General features: G+C 38.3%; 1 long non-coding RNA gene across 11 annotated transcripts in view; it reads left to right on the top strand.

Moving 5' to 3' along the window:
• Nucleotides 1–22,260, top strand: part of LOC109498710 — a 93,668-nt gene that overhangs the window by 13,135 nt on the left and 58,273 nt on the right. For all 11 annotated transcript variants that reach the window (XR_002155582.3, XR_006595857.1, XR_002155571.3 and 8 more), the window contains one exon: nt 102–239. This is a non-coding gene — a long non-coding RNA (uncharacterized LOC109498710). The remainder of the gene's footprint in view (nt 1–101; nt 240–22,260) is intronic.

Genomic DNA, 22,260 nt, shown 5'->3' with positions numbered 1-22,260 from the left:
AAAGCTCTTTCTCCTGATCATCATATTGTAATATATGTATATATGTAGATAACGTACACATTTGTAAATAATGCAATTTCTTGCTCCTCTTTCATATACAGGTAATCTGCTAACAACACAGGAATTAGGGGCGCCAGCCCCCTGCTCAGTCAAAAATCTGCATATAACTTTTGACTCAGCCAAAACAGAACTACTAATAGAGGGCTATTGACCAGAAGCCTTACTGGTAACACAAACAGGTGAGTAACATATTTTGTATGTTATATGTATCATACACTGTATCCTTACAATAAAGTAAGCTAGACAAAAGAAATTGTTATGAAGAAAATCATAAGGAAGAGAAAACACATTTACAGAACAGTAATCTATTTATTGAAAAAAAAATCTGCATGTAAGTGGATCCATGCAGTTCAAACTCGTGTTGTTCAAAGGCCAAATGTAGTTGCATTTTATCCTGGTGACTTCACCTGTGGCTGGACAAATGGCAACACTGGCTTTTTCAAGCTGGGGTTATTCTGATCTTTATAATTTATCTTAAAATTATGTCCTATCAGTTAGAATTTAGTTCCACAAAAACTCATTATAGTTTTTATTTTAAAGCAGTTTAAAAGAAGTTAGTACTTTAAATACAGTGATCGTCTATATGTCATTTGTGGAAACAAAATTTGTATAATTGCCGCAGATCATTGCGTGCTTCTGAACTGTTTTCATGACCAAAAGCCCTAATCCTTTGCCTTTACCCACAGCATTTTTATCCCATCTATTATTTGTCCCATCATCTGCAGATCTTGCCTTAAAAATTTGGCATCATATGGTCCCCAGATATTAACTTGAGAATGTCTTTGCATGATTTATGCTTTCCTTCTCCTTTGCACAGTCACTGAATATTGCAATGCAATGATTTCTGCAAGTGGACCAGTCAGGAGTCAAATAAATCATTTCTTGATGCAGAGTTTAAAGCAGCAGTTAGTAAGTTTTGATTCTTGGTAATAGGGCTCAGCAAATTTTACTTTCTGACACATCTTATAACACTTCAAAGTAGGTACAGTAATTACAAATAACTCAACCGCCACACCCCTGTTGCTGCCAGGCTCTGCTCTAAGTCTCTGAGAATGCTTTTGATTGCATTGGTAATTTTTAAATGATTGATACTGTGATTTGATCAACGCATCAATTATTACGGTGTTATTTTATGGGACTCTGATGCTTATTGGTTTCCAATAGGGGAAGAAATTATTAATGCTCTTAACAAAGGGAAGGATGCTAAAAGTGGTTTTAGTAATGAAACATAAGTGAGGTTGGCCATTTCTGTTTTTAAATATAAAATCCATCTTGCATTTTAAAACACTAAATAAATTTTATTTGTGATGTCTCTTTTAACTGGAGTTCCTGAATGGAAGGAATGTCTCTCATGTTCAAGTTTTTCTTTGTAAGAGACAAGAAAACATGACACTTCTAGGTCCAGCCCTTTTCACACTAAACAAACCCCAAAAGGGAAAATGTGCCAGTTTGGGGCCTGCCACATTACATTTCTTGCATTGAAGCCCCAGCAAACAAATATTTTGTCAATCACAATCCATATTTTCCTCACGTTTTGGGCTGTTTGCCAAACAAAGAGAAGGCAAAAACTCCACACTTGCACATTTCTACATTAAATGTAGAAACATTAAAAAAATTAGATTAGGAAATAGATGAATATAATGACCTTACTCTCAATCATAGGCTGCCAGCTAAGTGTTTGAGACTGAAAAATTGCACTAATGAAGCTATTTGAAGGCTTTTGTGGACAACTGCTTCCTCTTTGAAGATTAAATGAATGATGTTGATGTGATTAATCTTAGTACAGGGAGTGATGCAGCAGCTAGAAAATACCTTGGTGATTTTCATAATTAAACTGAATCAACATTTCAAAGAAATGCCAGTGTTATCACTTGTATATTAGAATTACATTCATTAGACAGAAGAAACAAATAATTTGAGCAAACAAGATTTTCCTTTTGGTGTACTGAGACTTCTGTCATGTCTCAGAGTATCTTACTATAAATCATCATTACTGTTTAATTTTGTCCTTGCCTTTTTAGCTGTTTTTGTATCTCTATGTGCCTGCGTTGTGCTGTTAATGACTCAAAGCATCTTGCTTCTCCTTTACTTATTTTCAAACCTTTGAATTTTATCTTCTCTTAGCCCCACTTTCAAGGTAGCTGTCTGCTCACTGTGAACTTAGATAATATTTAAGAAATCCAATTTCTAATAAAGTAAGACTTCTTGGAATTGCTTTGGTTACCTTGCAAAGAATTGAGGAAATCATAGCTCTGATATATCCATCTATCTTTGATGTATTTAGATCTCACAGCGCAGTGTTAATCTTGATCCATTTACTAGTTTCTCTGTTTTTTATTATCATAGAATAATAATTCCAGCAAAGAGTCGCGTTTTTTTTTAAGTGCTTTGTGGACAATTTAAATGAGAAAATCAGCACCATTCCCAATCAATTAAACTATGGGGAATTGCCTTGGTACAGCAACTAGAAACCATTCTACTGACTTCTTGGTGCAAGTACAAGTTAAGTTCAAGGGTTAAGGATTACTGCATCAATAGAAACACACTGTGTTACTTGTTCTATCACCACTTTAAATTATTTTAAAGGTTTCTGGGTGACTCCTGGTAACCCTGATATTTGCAGTGCTCTTCCCGCTGTTGCATGATCTTTCCTTTCCTGATTGTTTAATAGAAACAAGAAATGCTTCCTTTAATGCACTGGATAAAGGATCCCATCTTTCTCTTCAGGGACCCCAATTTGAGTTCACCCTGCAGTCTTAAGTGGAATGAGTTTGGTACCTGTCACTGTGTCACTGGTGATTGAGAATACTCAGCCCAAACTTGTTTCTCCTTCAACTTTGTAATGCAGAAAACACTGGAATGATCAGGTGCCCAACAGTTCTGGGACAAAGCTTCTGAAATAAACAATGTGCCACAATTGATCTAAGATGCTGGCACACATTCCCTGCTAGAAGACGTCCGCTAAAACACGACCTGATGGTCTGTAATCTGTTGGCATTCTCTATGTAATTGTCTGCGTGTAATTGTGTGCTTGAGGTGCCAGACAGTCACCCCATGCCTGGAAGTTGCCAGTTAACCATGACAGCAGATGAAAAACGAGACCAGCTCACCACATTTAGGACTGTAGGATGTTTAGTTGAAACAGACTTTTCAGCACTTTAAGGCTACCCAAATCAAACCTGAGTAATTACTGAACCTAAAGCACAATTTCCCCTGAGATCCTGCTCCACCCTACCGCCCCCCCCCCCCCCCCCCCGCCCCATGTGCTTGTCAGCAGTAACCACAGCAGTTCTATGAAGCCAGGATGGACAGGAGTAAGTGGAGACTTGAGATTCTGGGGTGTGAAGAGCTCTACTAGTGGAGAGAAACCCAGGAAGACTCCTTTTGTAGGGTTTTGCCCAGAGACGGAAGGGAAAACCCAGAGAGCATGGCTGGAGGAGGAGGGAGGGCAGAGGGGGTGGCGCCAGGCGTCCCCGTTTGCTTGTGGAGCAGGCAGTCCAGACAGAGTGGGAACAGCATATAGCAACGGTGGGAGAAGCAAAAAGGGAGCAAGTGCTTTGGATAAGATTGCAGGGGCGGGGGGGGGGGCGGGGAGCAATGATTATAATGGCGGGTGCAGTAAACAATCCTAAATCAGTGGGTAATGAGCAAGGACCAAGAAAGGGACAGAGAAGGGGAAGTTGAAATGACAGAAACGTGCAGAAAGGAGAGCTGCCTTGTGACTAACTGGAAAGTTGTGCATCCTTGAGAGGAAGCTCTTCCGGAGAACTCCACAAATATAAGTCACCAGACTTGTCTGCTGTCCAGTTCCAGAGAGCTGAGGGCGGAAAGAGATAATTGCTCGATAAATCATTCCTATCAAGCACACTTTCTCTTTTCTAGAACACTGTGAGAAGTTGGAAAGATTGAGAGGTTATGAAACTGTTCCCGCTTCTCCTTCCAGTAGTCTGGCCGTGTTCCTGAGCCAGCCTACTCCACCCTCTTGCTTAACTTTTCTGGTGACCCACTGAGACCCCCTGCTTTCTTAAGCTTCACTCTTATTTTTGGCAAACTTGTCCATAGTATCCATTTTCCCCCAGAGTTGGTTTGGATGTGTTTCTATTTCTCCTCCCTCACCTCCCTTTCTGCTTTTGGCAGGGAGGCCACAATTTCTCTTTGCCTCTCGGCTGATTTCCCTTTAGGAGTGAGCTTTCAAAAGAAAGGCGGCATTGAGAAAATTTCCTTCTGTAAGCCTTCCTTCAGGCAGGCCTCATGGCTTTAACCCAATTCAGTTTAAATACAACTCTGGTGTATCTCTAGTGGTCAGAGAGCACAAAGATGGAATCCAGATCAAAATGCACTGTGGGTCGGTACTGAAAAATCCAGCTCCTTGGATGCCATTCTCCCATGCTCCCTAAAAATAAACATGCATTCAGTATGCAAACAGTATTTTCCCCTGTTCAACTCTGTCAATTGTGAAATGATCATTTAGAGATCTCTATACCTGAACAGAAGCTTTGTTTGCGTTGGGATAAAACAAAATACATTTTTGAGGTAATGTCTTTTAACCCAATTATAACTTTACCCTCTTAGGAATTTAGTTTTCACTTGAAATGTTCACTGGAAATTTCCATAATATTCTCCATCCTAATGATCTCATCTGAGTTTTCCTCATTCCCACCCGCTCTGGTCAGATCGGCTTCTCTACTCCCCCGGGAACACTCCATGCCTATCATTCATCCTCTTGCCAGAATTCCTTGCTCCTTGCCTGGCCATGGTCTCTTCATTTGCCAAGTTCTAAGTCCATTCCATTTTATCCATGAACCTCTCCAGGTCATTTATCTTCTTTTCCTGTAAATTCATGTAACACGTGACTGTTTCAAAATAGAACATGCTAAATGAGAGCATAGATTGGGGAATCAGAATGCCTGGGTCTATATCCTGGATCCACAACTGATTAGCTATATAACTTTGGGCAAGTTATATAAATTCTCCATGTTTCACCTTTCACATCAGTACAGTGAAGGTAATAACATGCAGTTGACCCTTGAACAACACAAGTTTGAGCTGCATGGGTCTACTTACATGTAGATTTTTTGAATAAATACAGTACAGTACTGTATTTTTTCTTATGGTTTTCTTAAGAAAATTTTCTTTCCTCTAGCTTATTTTATTGTTAGAATACAGTGTATGATACATATAACGTACAAAATCTGTGCTAATTGACTATTTATCTTATTGGTAAGACTTCCGGTCAACAAGTAGGCTGGTTATGGGTAGTTAATTTTGGGGGTAGCAAAAAATTATACAGCACCCCTATCCCCCACATTGCTCAAGAGTTAGCTGTATTTTACTTTATTGGGTGGTAGGAGAATTTAGGAGATTAATACAATCAAATCAGTGCAGTGCATATTTAGAATAAGTAGTATGTGTTTGTCATAATTTGTGTTTTGTATTTGTGTTCAGTCATATATTAAACAATAGAAAGCAGAGGTCATTCTTTATTCCCAAAAAAATGCCAAGAGAGAACTAAGAATAAAAAGACATTTAACCACTTGCATGTGGATTGATTGTGTCAATTAAATTAAAATGTATCTTCTAATTGCTAAATGGCAAGAAAAATTCACCGTGAAGATTACTCCAAGAGTTAGTCAGTTAGAAGTAGTATGTTACTGAATCTTATGAACATCCCTAATCTCTAAGCAGAAGTTAACAGGAGACTGGGCGTCTGCACAACTCATTGGTTCAGAGACTTGTAGCTCTTGTCCATGGCCCACACTGCTGCCACCAGATGAAGTGCCACCACCCACTTATCTCTGATTTTGTCTTTGGCCTTTCTTCTTATTACCAAAGAAAAGAAAGCAACTGGTAAACTAGGTCAACAGAATGTGTAAACTAGGACTGCAAAAGGGAATTGCACAGGGTGCCTGGCTGGCTCAGTTGATACAGCATGAGACTCTTGATCTCGGGTCATAAGTTCAATCCCATGTTGGGTGTAGAGCTTACTTTAAAAAAAAAGCGAGGGTCAGGGAGGGAACTGCACTAAATGGTAGCAAAAGCTCAGCTTTGATGTTTGATAGGAGCCATTTCTTTTTCTTTCACTTTTCCTTAAATGTTCAAGGATTTTGTAGCCCTTAGCTTCATAACTGAATTACAAACATTTCATACTTTAGTTTGATATGGTATGATGTATTCTTGGTTGTCACTCTTTTCCAAAAATTTCAAATGAAAACTAAGTTCTTATCCCCATTATAACAAAGAGGTCTAAACAGCCCTTATTTTTTAAGTCACATTTTACTGTTTCCTCATCTTCCTGAATTCCATGACTCCAAACATAGGAGTAGAAATATAGTGCACATGTATAAACATATTTTTATTATTCTCACAATAGGTCACTTTGGGCATGGTAGTAATATTTTGATATTTCAATGCTACTCTTTGGTGTACTTTTCAGAAACAGGAATAATCTAACCTGAGACCACTACATGGGTTCCGTTTTATAGGAGGTCCAATCTTGTGGAGTTAGTAGCCTAGCATCAGCAAACTATCCTTCATCCGGACCACCCAAAAATGGATGAGAGAATGAGTGGGAATATGATTTGATGAGCCTTGTCTATACTGAGAAGTTGCGTGGACCTTCTCCTATGTGGGGACAACTTATGTCATTTTCTCATTCTCTTCATGATAAGGGTGGATAGGATTAGAGGGTAGGGGTGATGAAGATTCTAGAAATACCAATATTTTAGTTCTAGAAGTAGTTTTAGAAACCAAGCACAGTCTAGGGAGCCGATCTGGCCTGGAGTGAGTCATAAGTGTGTCTGAGACAGAGGTTAGGAGAGCCAAGTAGTGGGGACAAGGGAGTAATAAGTTGGGGTAAAGGAAAAAGATGGAAATTTGGTAACGTAGTTATTAGAATAATTGTTTAAATAATCTATTATCTGAGCTATTAATATTATTACCTATTATAACAGTTTCCTAATATACAGAAGTAGCAAGACTACACCTAGGATCCTATGAGATTATGTAGGATTCTATTCCTATGTTTCTTAATTCTCAGTGGAGAATCAAACATAATTTTGATTTTATATACACACACATATATTTAATAGAAAAAATATGTATAAAATAGATAAAAATAGAATTAACTACAAGTACAAATATTTACCTATATTATAAATCAATAATTATATCTATAACATTATATATATAATGGAAAAAAAAATCCCAGTCATACCAGTGTGACTCATGCTTTTATTGGATACATCAATTTCTTTATCTTTGCATAGATATTAGAAAGAAGAAGGGTATGTAGAAGAATTAAAATGACTTTTCTCAGGAAGTTTAATTTAACTGAACAACTGATATAAAAGCAAGCCTCATTTAAGAAAACCACACTGCTATTTGGTTCTGTTGGCAATGAATTCTATTTAAAAAAATTTCTGTGGACCCTGTCATAGAACTCTCAAACACTACAACATTTTCAATGTAATTTCATTTAGATCCATATTTTTAATGTTAGCTTAACTGTAGTCCAGAACTAATCTCATTTCTCTTTAGAAAGCACATATCAAGACAATTTTCTGTTGAAACAGCTTCTAGAGGTCACACAACAAATTCTGTTTCTGCTCTTTCTCTCCTTGTTCAACCTTATTCCTTGACCTAAATACACTTCTGTTGGACTCTAAGATTCAGAACATCTGTCTACAACCCTTTGCAGATTCCCTCTGGAGGCCCATTTTTGCTGTTTATTGTATATTGCTAACCACGGTAGAAGCCATGAACACGTCTGGTTTCCCTACAGGTCCCAGACTGCCTGATTGTCAGTGACAGCAATTTATGCTCTTATGACCACTCACTGCTATAACACATTTAGATTTTATGTCATTAACCCATGGATCCAGTGGTGTTTATATAATTCAGTTGGATGAACAACAACTATCTTTGTTTTGTAATCCTTTTTTCCAAAAATGTTTTTCTCTTTAAGTTTTTCAGAGTTCCAGATACCTGAAAGTCATAATGCTTATTCTTAAGAATTAGACCAGCAATGTTACAAGCTTAGGCAGATGTGGTGTCAAACACCAGAAAAGTGTCTTGTATGGCATTTTATATTGCCGTGAAGATGTTGAATATCAATGGAGTAGACTCTTTAACTATTTGCTCTGTAACCTTTACCCTGTTACACTAAAATAGATAGAAACATAACTGAAATAATTCACTTTTATGTGGGTGGACTATTAGCATGCCATATTATTATCATTCCCCTTAAATTATTTTAAGGAGCCAACTCTGTCTTAGGACTCCTGTATCTTGCTTCACAGACTGTTACTTTGTACGAAGACTCTCCCATTATCTGATTTCAGACCGGGAGAAAACTCTGGAGGTAGTGCAAATCCTAATACGAATGGTTGAAATAGGCATGACTTGGTTTTGTGCATGGAGGTGAAGCTCAAATTCTCTTCTTTGGAAAGACGCTGTTGTCAACTAAGATTTAATAAAAGCCAACCTGATCTGATCACAATACCACTAAAGAACAAGAATCCTCAAGAGCAAAAGCACATGTGACATGGATTTTTGAAGGTGGTCTCAAGGATTTAGTGTAAAGCACAGTGTGTTTGGAATGAAAGAGAGATAAGGAACAACTGTATGATGCAAAAATTAAATGCTTTAATGCAAAGATCAGAGCAGGGAAAAGGTGAAAGGGGTACATTACAGTGAGTCAAGGGATAAAGAGGTAAAAGAGTAAAAATGAACTACATGAGAAGTTTTGTGAAATTAATGATGATTCTAACTGGCTTGTTGAGCTCAGAGAAAGCCAGTAATCCCTGGTGAATAAGGAAGTGGATAACCACTAAGGTTAAGACAGATTCTTTTATTCCATTATCTTTCTTCTCTTTGTGGCACAAGACAGACAACCTAATTCTTTTATGTGTTAGCTTGTGTAACTGTAAACTGAATCTCTATTTATTTAGGGAATCTAAGATCCAGAGAGATATTGACACTTCAAGAGCTTTGAAGCTCTTTGGAAGGGCACAATTAATTCCATATTTATTTAGAAGGGTAATCATTTCTTGTTTCAACAAAACAAAACAAAATCCAAATAACTAAAATATTTAAAAAGATTTTCAAAGATCTGGAAATAAACAACAAAGTTCAAAATTAAAAGGTGCTTGAAGGCAGAGGCTGTCTGTTTCTTTGTACAGTCGGCACCAAGCCCAGTGCCTAGCACAGCTTAGGTACTCTATTGTTTAGGGGTTTGATCAGAAACAATTTTGAAATGAATAAATTAGGTTCTTTTGGGAAAAAAAATTGGATTCGTCAAAAGCATTTTACGAGTGGAGTTAGTCACGCTGAGTATGTTAATTTTGTTTCTTAGGAAATAAACTCATCTGTCACTGTTTTGCATTTTATAGAGTGATCTAAGAATGATATGCAATGCTATATAAGCCCCTTGAGTGGGGCTGGACCCTTCTAATGACTAGACTATGGCAAGAATGCTGGGATGTTATTTCTGAGGTTAGGTTATAAAGAGACTGTGGCCTCCTTTGTGGTGCTCTCTTGCACACTCCCCCGGATCACTTGCCATGTTGTGAGCAGTCCTATGGAGATGCCCATAGGGCATATGGAGGAGCTGAGGCCAAAGGGGAATGCAGATCTTCAGCCTGGCTACAATAGTTGAGAGAGAAATTAATACCTTCAGTCCCAGTTGGGGATTGTGGTGATCATAGTCCAGCTGACAGCTTGACTGTAAGCTCATGAGAGACCTGGAGTCTGAGGGACCCAGCTAAACCATACCTAGATGCCTGACCCATGGAAACTATGAAAGGATAAATGTTTGTTATATTAAGAAGCTGAGTATTGGAGTGATTTGTTATGCATCAAATCACTGTTAGGTAAATAGAGAAAAATGCACTGAATGCACCGTTAGATAAATAGAGAAAAAATCCTTGGGGAAAATGTTTGAAAAATAGACTTGCTTTTTTCTAACACTTTAATTGTTGTTCCAGAGGGCCCCAAAGACAGAGAGAGGGGGAAAGGAGTGGGGTGGGAGAAAGAGAGAAGGGAAGAGAGAGAGAGATCGATTCTGTTCTACTCACGCCATCAAGGACATAACGTTGTATCTCCCCTGTCTCTTAAGAGAGCAGATTGGGGAAGCAAAATTGAGTGCATGCTTGTCTCCAAACATGTCTCCCAAGATATGAAGGCTGGTTATATAGAGAACTATAAAAAATTAGTCTGTATCTTCTCTGCGGAAGAGAATAGAGGCTTATAAAACAAAAAATTGTAGTATTGTAAATCAATAACAGATGGCACATGAATATTTTCAAAAGTATTTAGGGAAATGTGAAAAAATAATTTTTAAGAAGAAAATGAACCAAGGACTAAATTTGCATTGTTATAAGGTTTGTTGTATATCATTTTATTTTATGTCATTTTACTATTTCATAATTTATTTATACTAATACATGTAGATATTTGCTAACATATGTAAACTTGTTCGATGACTGTTTTAGAAATCCGTATTGCATTTCACCTGCCTATTTACCCATTTACTATATTTTGTCCTGTATCTCATCACAGTTAAGTAGCAGTGGTCCACAGGTTTTGGTGACACCAGGGAGTTAGATTCTTTTAAAAATGATATTTTGTTTGTGGGTCTATACCATCTGAGAGAGTACTGAATTTCATTAATCTGAAACTTCTGAAACTCTTTGGGGGTAGAGAGAAGTTTTTGGGTTTTTCTTTGTTCTTGCCACATATGGTAATTTTTCTGAATCCATTATTTTTATGGTATGCCATTTAAATATGAATGTTTTAGAAGTTAATTGTAAAGGTCATAAATGTGATAGCTGTGAAAAGTACACTGAAGCCAGTTATATCTTTTTAATCAAAGGCATAATCTGAAGAAAATATTATTTTCTTATTATTCTATGCATGATAATCCACACTTATTTATTACTATCTACAGGCACCGTACTAATATCTGTGTGCCCTTTTTATTCATTTAATGAGGGGTTTCCAAATTCACCTGTTCCGTGAAGATTTAATAGAAGTAATCATAATCACCATCCTTTAAACTCAGAGTGCTTTATAGCTTACAAAATGTTTTTACATACATCATTCCATTAGTGCCTCCCAATGGCCCTGGTTTAGGAAGGGCATTTATTATTATTCTTATTTCATCAAGGTGGAATTTCAAGCTAAGAGAGTGTGAGTGATTCCCCAAATCACAGTGTTAGAATGTGTTGTGCTTGGGTTCCAAATCTATCTACTAACTACCAGAGGTGGTTGTATTTTATCAACCCGTAACAGGTATAGCCACAACAACTTTGTAATTAATAATAGGTGTTGAAATAGCGAATGACTCATGTAAGCACAGTAGCTCTTGGATGGCTCAGATTAAGTCTGAAAGAAAATATAATCACTTCAATGAAGACTCTATGTTTTATTCTACCTGCAACTATTAATGGAACTTAGTAAATGTATGTATGCAACTTCCCCTAAGGGGATATATTCCTGGCGTTTATTTCTAGTTGGGTTTATGACTCAAGTTACCTCTGGTTTCAGCTCGAAGGGAAGCACCTCTGGTTTCAGTTCAAAGAGTATTTAGTGTCAGAGGATTTGGCATGTTTCTTTTCCTAGATTGGGGAGTGTCCACTTAAAATTCAATCCAGGGTCACGTGGGTGGCTCAGTCAGTTGAGTGTCTGACTCTTGATTTCAGCTCAGGTCATGATCCCAGGGTCGTGGGATTGAGCCCTGTGTCAGATTCTGTGCTAAAAGTGGAAAGGGATTCTCTCTTTCCCCTCTGCTCCTCTCTCCTCCTCATGCTCTCTCTCTCTCAAAAAAATTTAAAAAAGAATACAATCCAGCACTGGATTGCTTGCTTTATTGGTAAATGAAGAGTCATTTTTACAAAGATGTGCTTGACACTAAATGCTTTGAGCGACGTGAGGACCAGGCCACGTCAGGTACCCAGTGGAGACTTGCTGTTTGCGCAACCTACCCTGCCTACAGCCCAGCCCTGGCTATGAGACTGTTCTTTACTTTGCTACCAACGACCACTGGCCCATTGATCTTATTGCTACAGGATTCCTACTGGCTGAGCTATAAAAGAATTTCATTCTAACGTGCACATTTTAAATATTCAGCGAATATTTGTTAAAAATAAATTAATAATCACATAGTTTCATAATTGAAAACCTTCACAAACCCAGAGAAAATATAGTTTACACCTCCCTGGGGTTGGGCTTGTTACTTTCTTTATCATAATTTCCTTGGAGTTGAAGTGTCTGTTAAGTACGAGTTTGAATACTCTTCAAATACATTGGGGTTCCTGTGTCCTGATCAGTGGTAGAAAAGCACCTGCGGTGTGATGACAGGGGCAGAAAAGGACTTCTAATGGATCTCTGGAGGAGCCATGTTTTGTGTGTGGGGTGAATTCCGGACTAGAAGTGTCTGAGTCAGCCAACATTTTTGATCGTTTACCCAGGAGGGAGTGATTGAGTGGGAAGCACCAAGGTTAATTTGTTGATTAAAATTATAATTCAGCATTTACATTTTCAAAGTACTTTGTGATTGCTAATGAGCTGTTCCTCAAAGTGGGCATGAGGGAAAGGTCAGCATCTCTGTCCCCATTGTACAAATGAGGAAACATAGTCAAGAGATATTAAGTGACTCACTCAAGGTCATACAACAAGTTCACTGCTGAGGAACCTAACTGAACTTTAGAAACTGGCTGTCTACAGCTGGCTCAGGATATTCGGGGTGGGGCTTCTTCCCAAGGGGAGTTCGCTCATCCCTGGGCTCTGTGGTCTAAATGTGAGTTGATGTGGGTCTGTGATCTTCTAACGAAATGAGCGCAAACATCCCCATGACTGAAGGATGTCAAAATGGCGCTGACGGCTGGAAGAACAATTCTGGGAACACACCATTCTGGCCTTCCTGACTGAGCTGAGGTTGTGCAAATTCTGCTCATGAAAATAATTTCTGGGGTCCTAGGGTCTTTGCTCTCACTTTTCAACAAATCTCACAGGAAACCTTTTCCTGCAAGTCTACTCTTTGAGATCAGTTCAGGTTCACATTAACCTTCCTTTTAGATTCTTCTTTAATTAAAACTAACAAAATCCCATAACCTTTCTTTGTTGTTACAAGGAAATGAAGCAACTGTTCCTCCCTAATCAGTGCTTACGAGACACGCCGGGCTTCAAGAACTCACAGAGTCACAGTGCTGAGGATGTTTCTTCCTCTGAGCTCCCCAAACAGTGTGCAGACCTTTATTTTTGCATTTACATTGTAACAGATATTTGCTCTACACTTTCTGGGGGAAATTTTTCACATGTTTTTGTCTCTAAGATCTTTTACCACACCTATTTAATCATAGGCACTTAGTATTTCTTTTAAGTTTATTCATTTATTTTGAGAGAGAGAGAGCAAGGATGAGTGGGGGAAGGATAGAGAGAGGGAGAGAGAGAATTCCAAGTAGGCTCTGTGCTGTCAGCCCAGAGCCCGACACAGGGCTCAATCTCATGAACGGTGAGATCATGACCTGAACTGAAATCAAGACTCGGACACTTAACCAACTAAGCTACCCAGGCCATCCTCATAGGCACTTAGTATTAAATGTTTTTCCTAGAAGAATTAATTTAGGTCACCTAACCACCTTTTCTTTGTACCAGTGGCTGCTTCTTTCCAGGAAGGAATAATAGGAGAATGAGAAAGAGGAAAAAAGGAGAAAGGAAAACTGAAATAGAGAAGGGTAGTGCCAGATGCTATTTGGAAACTTTATATACTATCTTCCATAACTCATGTGCTCTTATTAATAATTCTATTTTGTAGATGAAGGAAAGAAGAGTAGAGGGGGAGGAAATAGGTAGATGGAAACTGTACTGGCTGCCCAGGTGCATATATGCCCAACATTTGTAGTTCTAAATAATTATAATAGAACAAAATTAGCTTTACGTTGAACAACTCATCTTTCCCCAGCCAAATTCTGAGACACGGCCAATGCCAATAAGAGAATCACCTGGAAATTGTGCAACTGGTGGTTTCAAGGGATTTGGTCTACAAACTCTTGATGGGTCAATATCCCATTTGCCCCCTTTCTAAGAGCATCCCAGATTTTTCAATGTCATCTTTAGTTACTAGAGTGTGGAGTGAGGAATGTCATCCCATTACTGGCCAGCACATCACCTATTTTTATTTTTCATTTATCAGAGCCCAGACCCTAGAGCCTGTACTGGGAGCATTTAGATGTTGGTTCTTGAACTTTTCTAACGGGAAGCTTAGTCGTGGTTCCACAGCAGAAGTATTTGAAGAGAAAGACCTTTGGTAATTAAGGGGTTGAACAGATGCCTTATATCAAGTGAGCCTGTATATTATGAGGTAACCGGGATATAATCAGCCATGGTATAAGAATATGGGTGACAGCTGAATTCCATGTCTGTATCTGCGATTTACTAGCTAGCTGAGCAAGTTACTAATTATGCTTCAGTTTCTCCACTTGTAAAGTAGGGGTGATATTATTTACATTAGAGAAGTTATGAGGACTAAAAGATAAAATATTAAAAATAACCATCCCATGTGAGGGGAAACAAAACAAAGCAAGAAAAAGAGGATAATTCTTTAGAGAAAACTGTCAATAATAAATGTGGAATAAAGGATACAGTTAGAAAGTCACCATTTTATAGTCCTTAATATCATAATCAACTCATGTGTGTGCGGTCGGTAGATGCTAAGTCATTGGGTGTTGAGGAAGGGGATATTCATGGTTTAGACTGAAACAGGACAAAATGTAAGTTTACAATGGAGAGGTCAAGTGGTCACTGCCTTTACCAAATAGTCAAGTTTGTGGCTTCCAGAGGGACAAGAAGGCCTTATATGTTACTAGATAATCAAACATGAGGTATCAAGTACCACCCTTGAACTATTCTGGCCAAAAATGTTTAATCTAAATCCAGTTGAGTCTCTCAGCTAACTTCCAGTTTAAAGAAATACAGGGGAAGGGGGTACAAGTGAAAGTGCATCTTGAAGAAGTGACCAGTTTTATCCAGCAAATGGGATAGTCTGTGTAAGACAATTGGACCTGAATGCTTAAAAAAGTTCAATATCATGGGGAAAAAAAGGCAGGCAGGGGGACTTTTCTGAATTAAAAGAGAATAAGGAACTATAACAACTCCGTGAAATATGTGAAATAACAACAACAACGTCCATGGCAAACGAGCAATGGGATGACTTCTTTTTTTGGCAAGGACTGTTAGGAAAATGTGAGTGCGACTGGATCTAGGTGATATTTATGCAACAATTTTTATTCCATAAAAATTCAACAGTAATTAAAAATTTTTAGTTATAAGATACTATCGTGGTATATTTGAGAATGTCCTTATGCATACATATACACAGAGAAAGAGAAAGCAAACATGGAAAATGTTAATAATTGTTAAGTCTAAAAGGAAGGTATCTAAATGTTATTTTTTTCAAGTTATTGTGTTTGGAATTTTTCATGAGTTAGAAAAACCAAAAAGAAAAACACCCAGGAAATATATGGAAGATACTTAATTATAAATCTATGAAGAATATAAGCTACTTTTAATGTATCAATAGTATGTATAATGTATCTATAATGAAAGTTGTTGACTAATTGGTTGACAAAGACAGGAAAAAACTTATTCCAAAAGGAAGTAAGAATCACATAGAAAAAAAAAAAAACAGTTCAAAGACTGTCAAACACGTAGGAAATATATAAAAACGTTTCTTTTTGAATGTAAGTTTTATTAGATTTACGAATTGGTCTGTCATCCTCCTGGTCTGAACACAAATCTAGATAATGATGTTTTAGAGTGCATTCAGGAACTTATATTAACAGTATCATGTGTATTTGTAAAGCATTCCTTATTTTCTTAATCTGAATGCATTCACAGTTGCATAGATATCCACACCAAAGGCATCCAATCATCTGACTATATTCATACATTATTCTGGGAGGTAAATAAGCCAAGAATTTCTGCTTCAATGTATCATTGAAGAAAGTTGGTCTTTGATGGTACCTGGGTTACAGATGTGGAAGTAGGACCGACTATCAATTACTCTCTGTTTAATTAGGGTGAATGGCCAACATTTCATATCAGATTTACCTGAGAAAAATAGGCTGGATTAGTAATCCAATTTCTGTATTATAACTCAGATATTTTGAAATTGCTTATGCCTGCAGTTGTGAAAAAAGCAACTTGGATTTGAAAGTTATTAGCTATGGTGTCCTACCAGACCATGTTCTTACGACATTACTCCATTAAAGCTGCCATATTGCCTCTATAAGAACAAATGCAATACAGCATACATTTCTAGCACAACGCTAGATATTTTCTCCAGTGAAAATAAAGAAAAGGAGAAGTTGAAAAGATTTGTGTTGCAAATACTTAAGTGGAAATCCAGACATTTATTATTTTTTGCTACTATTTATTGAAAAATATTCAAGGGTTGGCAATATTTAAAAAAAAATGAATTAGATAGTTCCACCTTGGGGTTTTGCTAAATATTGATTTTACTGATCTACATTTCTTTTGTTCCTCTCCTCTCATGTCTTGCTTTCTTTTCCATTACTTTTGTGTAATGCAGGAAAAAATGTGTTGTGGCTATGTCTATGAAATCAGGTTTTCTATATTACATTTTTAAAAATAATTTTTTAATGTTTATTTTTGAGAGAGACAGAGAGAGAGAAGGGGGGGAGAGAATGAGTGGAGGAGGGGCAGAGAGAGAGAGAGGGAGACACAGAATCTGAAGCAGGCTCCAGGCTCTGAGCTGTCAGCACAGAGCCCAATGTGGGGTTCGAACTCATGGACTGTGAGAGCGTAACCTGAGCCAAAGTTAGACGCGTAACTGACTGAGCCACCCAGGCGCCCCTCTGTATTAAATTGTTAAAGTGAAAAAGAAATATAATATATTAACAATGAACAATTCAACAAATCTAAAATACATCACTATTTGCACAGATGTCTTGTTTTTTTCTGCATCTATCAGCCAAAATAATAAATTCTGTTTTTCACTGGAACTTGCTAATTGGTTATTACGACACTTTTAAAAAACCAGAAATCTAAAGGTCAGAATTGGGGCGCCTGGGTGGCTTGGTCGGTTAAGCGTCCGACTTCGGTTCAGGTCATGATCTCACAGTCCGTGAGTTCGAGCCCCGGGTCGGGCTCTGTGCTGACAGCTCAGAGCCTGGAGCCTGTTTCAGATTCTGTGTCTCCCTCTCTCTCTGCTTCTCCCCTGTTCATGCTCTGTCTCGCTCTGTCTCAAAAATAAATAAACGTTAAAAAAAATTAAAAAAAAAAAAGTCAGAATTGCCCATGGCAAAAGCTTTCAAATAATTACCATCAGAAATACTGTCTTAAAAACTGAAGGGTGACCACATTTATTAGTATCATCAGGCGTGAGTTGCCACCACCTATGTGACTTTTCCAAATAAACTTTTAGGTGACCTGAATTAAAAAAAAATTTTTTTAAATGTTTATTTATTTTTGAGAGAGAGAGAGAGAGAGAGAGAGACAAAGTTTGAGTGGGGAAGGTGCAGGGAGAGAGGGAGACACAGAATTCCAAGCAGGCTCCAGGCTCTGAGTTGTCAGCACAGAGCCCGACCCGGGGCTCGCGCTCACAGACCGGACCGTGAGATCATGACCTAAGCAGAAGTTGGACGCTCAACCGACCGAGCCACCCAGGCGCCCCTAGGTGACCTGAGTTTTTAAAGGAGATTATTAACTTGAATGGAATGCCTTAAAAAAATCTTTTGTGTATGCCCTTTCATATAAGATTTAATGTGCAGAATCCATGCTAATGTTTACTTAATGATTCAAGGTTATCATTATTAACAGGATACCTTTAATGTACACAACATTTTATGGGCTCGCGATCATTTTCACACACATACCTCCTACTCTGGATCTTCGCCTCAGCTTTATGGCATAGGTGGGGTGGGTATCAACATCCCTGTTTTATAGAAGAGGAAACTGAGGCTCAGGATGGCGAAATGACTTTCCCAAGGATCTCTCATGAGTGCCAGAACAAGAAAGCAAACCGAAGTCTTCTGGCTCCAAGCCTAGTGTTCCTTCCCACGAACAGCCCTGCCTCTCTGGGCCAGTGATTACACAGTGGTGTTTTGCAAAGATAATGAAGTGGTAACATGGACCATTTTTCCTTACTCTAAAAGCCCTCAGACTCCTAAGGTTTTATGTTCTTGCATTTGCTTTTTATAGTTTTTACTGCACAGTGCCTGGCATATAATAAGCATTTAGTCATTGTTCCTGTGAATCTGTCAGCTGTCTGTTGTGGTGTGCCCGGCACCAGAGGCTTATCACCTTCTTAATATTCATTCATTCAGTCATGCAGGTGTGCATTCATTCATTCATATATACATTCGACAAATACTTATTAAGAATCTGTGTGTGCCAGGCCACCAGACTAACTGTGGAAATAAATGCTGAACCCATGAAAAGACTTAAGAGTTTAGATGCTTATGTCAACACATTGTCACTCAAATGTCAGACTTCTTGTCCCCCTCAAAGTTACTTTGAAGAATACACGAGCTGCCATAGAGCTGCCATAACAAAATAACACCTAGCCGGGTGGCTCAAACAAGAGAAACGTATTTTGTCACAGTTCTAGAAGCTAGAAGTCTGATAGCAGGGTGTGGGCACGTTGGATTGTTTTGGGGGCCTCTCTCCTTGGCTCAAAGATGGCTGCCTTCCTGTGGCTTCTTCGCATGGTTGCTCTTTTTGCAGGCATGCCCCTGGTGTTTCTCTGTGCATCCAAGTTTCCTCTTTCATAAGGACTCCAGTCAAATTGGATTAGGTCCCGCCCATATGACATCACATTACCTTAATTACTTCTTTAAAAGGCCCTATCTCTAAACACAGTCACATTCTGTGGTATTGGGAGTCAGGGCTTTGGCATATGAATTTTAGGCGTGTGGTGGGGGCATATGAATTTTGGTACAACAGCTTATAACACTATTCTAATCACTTTCCATGGAGAGCTTATCATGTGTCAGCAATTTCTAGGTACTTGTATTAACACTAGCCCCAATCATAGCCTCTGAAGTTAGGGTGCAGTTGAAGACATGCTCCAGAGGACTAAGTAGCTCGTGTGAAAAATAGCTTCTGAGTGGCAGTGCCTGGACTAGAGCCCTTCCAGTCTGACTTGGCATTTTTGATGTTTATTTGTTGGTGTAGAAGTCTTTTCGTATCGTGGTGCTTTCCCTTCTGGATAACTGAGCTTCCAGGATGCAGGACTGCCAGGTGTGAGGCTGCACAATAGCATGAGATTAGCGTACATTTACTTGAGCTGTCGATCACACTTTGTTAAAAAAAAAATTTCTGGCAGAGCCTTGTTTTTTCAATCTACAATTATTTATTGTGTGCATTCCATGTGCCCAACAAGGTATATGAACTTTTATAGGCAATGACAGCTGTAGGTTTGCTTATTTCCGGCACGAAGGATTGCTTAGTTAATTGGCCATCTGGCTTTAGTTTTCGTTGCTGTTGTTGTTGCAATGAGCATTGAAACAATCCTTTAAAATCCGTATTTTTATCCACATCCCTGTGGTCCAGGAAAAGCAAAGTGTGGAAAGGATCAATAAATGTTTGTGGAATGAATTATGATCATGTTAAGCAGATTATCCAGTTAATTTTTAGCAACATTCATAAATGTGCTTTTTTTTTATATGACGTATTTGTGGAATTGTCTAGAACCTCAGTATGCATTATAATAGTCACTAGAAATGCGGTTTTAAAGCCAGGAGATGGAGGTTTTGTTGCGATGTGGTGAGGAAAATAAATTTAGCTAAATTAATAAATATTATTTGAGCACGTTCTGTGTACCAGGAACTATACCAGGCACTGGGGATGCAAAGATGAATATCCCCTGGCTTCACCTAGTTCAGTCTCCTCAGGTTTCCACCAGACCATTGCCTTCCTCTCTTGACTAGACTCTCTCTCCAGTCTCGCTCCCCTCTAAGCCAGCCGCCACCCTGCAGCACAGCAGCCTATTCGAAATGTAAATCTTACCGCCAGAAAGCCCAGTCTTCAGCATCACAGCTAAGCCCATCAGACACTGCCTCTCTCTTCTCGTCTCCTGTCATTTTTCACCTTGACATTTATGCAGAACATTTTTCTTGTTTCTTTTACATAACACCGGCCTCATCTTAGTTATTAGATGGCACAGAATCATTCATGCATTTCTCTCAATTTTATATTACTATCAGACACAGTCCCATTTTAAAAATTATTTTGGGCTCTGTGAATAACTGTAGTATTTAACACACCTAAATATTTGATGACTAACTTTGGTTGACTTGTACCATCTCAGTTTATACCATAAATTCAGGCAATGCAGAAATATTTTAGACAAAATACTCAGCGCATGATAGGAGCAGAAATAACTGGAAATGTTTATTTTATAGTGCATAATGCAAATATAACCTAGTTAAATTACCTAAGATTTAAAGCGATCAATACATATTTTCAATTCAGGGAGAATGTTAATACATCATTTTATGTTGTTGGATAATGTGAAATCTGATATGCTTTGCCATTTCCAGGAATTCCTCCCTGGGCTCCTCCGAAGGAGCTGGGTTATTCTAATCTGATGTGTGGACCGGAAGCAGTATCATAGCTGGCTAGTGGCCAGCTGTATTTCCTCAAACATCCTCCACTCCTCAAAAGCATTTCTCCAATGAGCTGCATAGTAAATAGACACCACTTGTCCATCAGCCCAAGAGAAGCCGTCTTCTCAAGGCACACTTTAGATTTTCCTCTCTTCCCTCTTCCTATCTTGATATTGATTTGTATGTTACTGGATTTTAATAATTAGAGGCTTAGAGATGGTTGCACTTTCCTGATAGCTAGTTAGACATTTTCTTAGTTGTTATTAGCGAATCATCTAAGTACACATCAAACCCTATAGTGAAACCTCAATAAGCGATAATGTTTAGAGAATGGTAATTGATTTGATTTGTGGATAAAACAGAAATCTCTGCCCTGTTAAAAAAAAATCTGGTTTAGCATTGTGTTTAAAATATTTTGTATAACTTTCCTATTTATTGTTAATAAATTTATGGTATATATATATATATATATATATACATATATATATGACACACGCATAGCATATACAACATATAATAGACTTGTCTATTCAGGATCTTTGTTCAGTCTAAACATAAATTCCTATGGACTGAATGAATGAATGAGCGAGACGCTGAGGTAATACAACTGACCCCGTGCTGCCCTGAGAACACAGGTTAGATGCATTTTATTTTGTTTTTAAAGTTAAATCCCTGTTATCTTTGGATTTGGTTTGCTCTTCCTAAGTCCATATCAGGGAAAAGAAATTCAGTTGACTGAGTAGTCAGTTATTTGGATTTAGATGTTAGTACCTGAAAATTAGAGACTTGAATCACTTTGCCACATGTGGTATAAGCCTGGGTAAATTACTTAACCTCTCTGATCTTTTTCTTTTCTCTTTTCTTTTCTTTCTTTCTTTTTTTTTTTAACTTCCTGTTAAGTGGGGGTAAAAATGGCACCTGTCTATAGGGTTTTTGTAAAGATTAGGTGAGGTGATGTCATTAGAGTCTTAACTGGATGCCGTCAGTACACGGCAGCCATTGTTACTATCCTGCACGATGACATGTCCAATAGAGTCTGGTGGGTTTAGTTTATCCCGGTCTTGTGTCCCTCTTTGTTGAATGTTGCCTGGGACCCCGGTAAAGGCTGCAAGCCAGCTGGTGCTCCTTCTTGCCGGGCATCCCATACTCCCTTCAGGAAGTGGGCTTTGGTTGGAGAGACCAGCTTGGTTGAAACCGCTCTTGTAGCTCAGGAACTTGACACATAAGTACTCTTCCAGGTGGCAAGGGGGCATACGTATGCAGTTACTTGCATTCCTCCCACTGTAACTTGATCTCATACTCTTAGTTTGACTGAATAAAAAAAATGGAGAAAAGGTCTGATAGATACTCTTCCTTATACTTCATTCTAAAGGATCCAGAAACGACTTTTTACATTCTTATTTTTTTCCCCTCCACATTAAATTTTCCAATTTTTCAGCAACCCTAGTTTTGATTTCCCACTTGTGCTGCCACTGCCTCCCTCAACTTTCCTCTCCAGCTAAAGATACTGGAATTCTAAATATCTAAGCCACTTCTACCGTAAGGGAGGTTCTCTCGTACTGTCCGGAAACCG

This window comes from Felis catus, chromosome A1, assembly GCF_018350175.1.
Source record: "Felis catus isolate Fca126 chromosome A1, F.catus_Fca126_mat1.0, whole genome shotgun sequence".
Taxonomy (NCBI): Eukaryota; Metazoa; Chordata; class Mammalia; order Carnivora; family Felidae; genus Felis; species Felis catus.
This window is presented reverse-complemented; position numbering and strand designations above follow the sequence as displayed.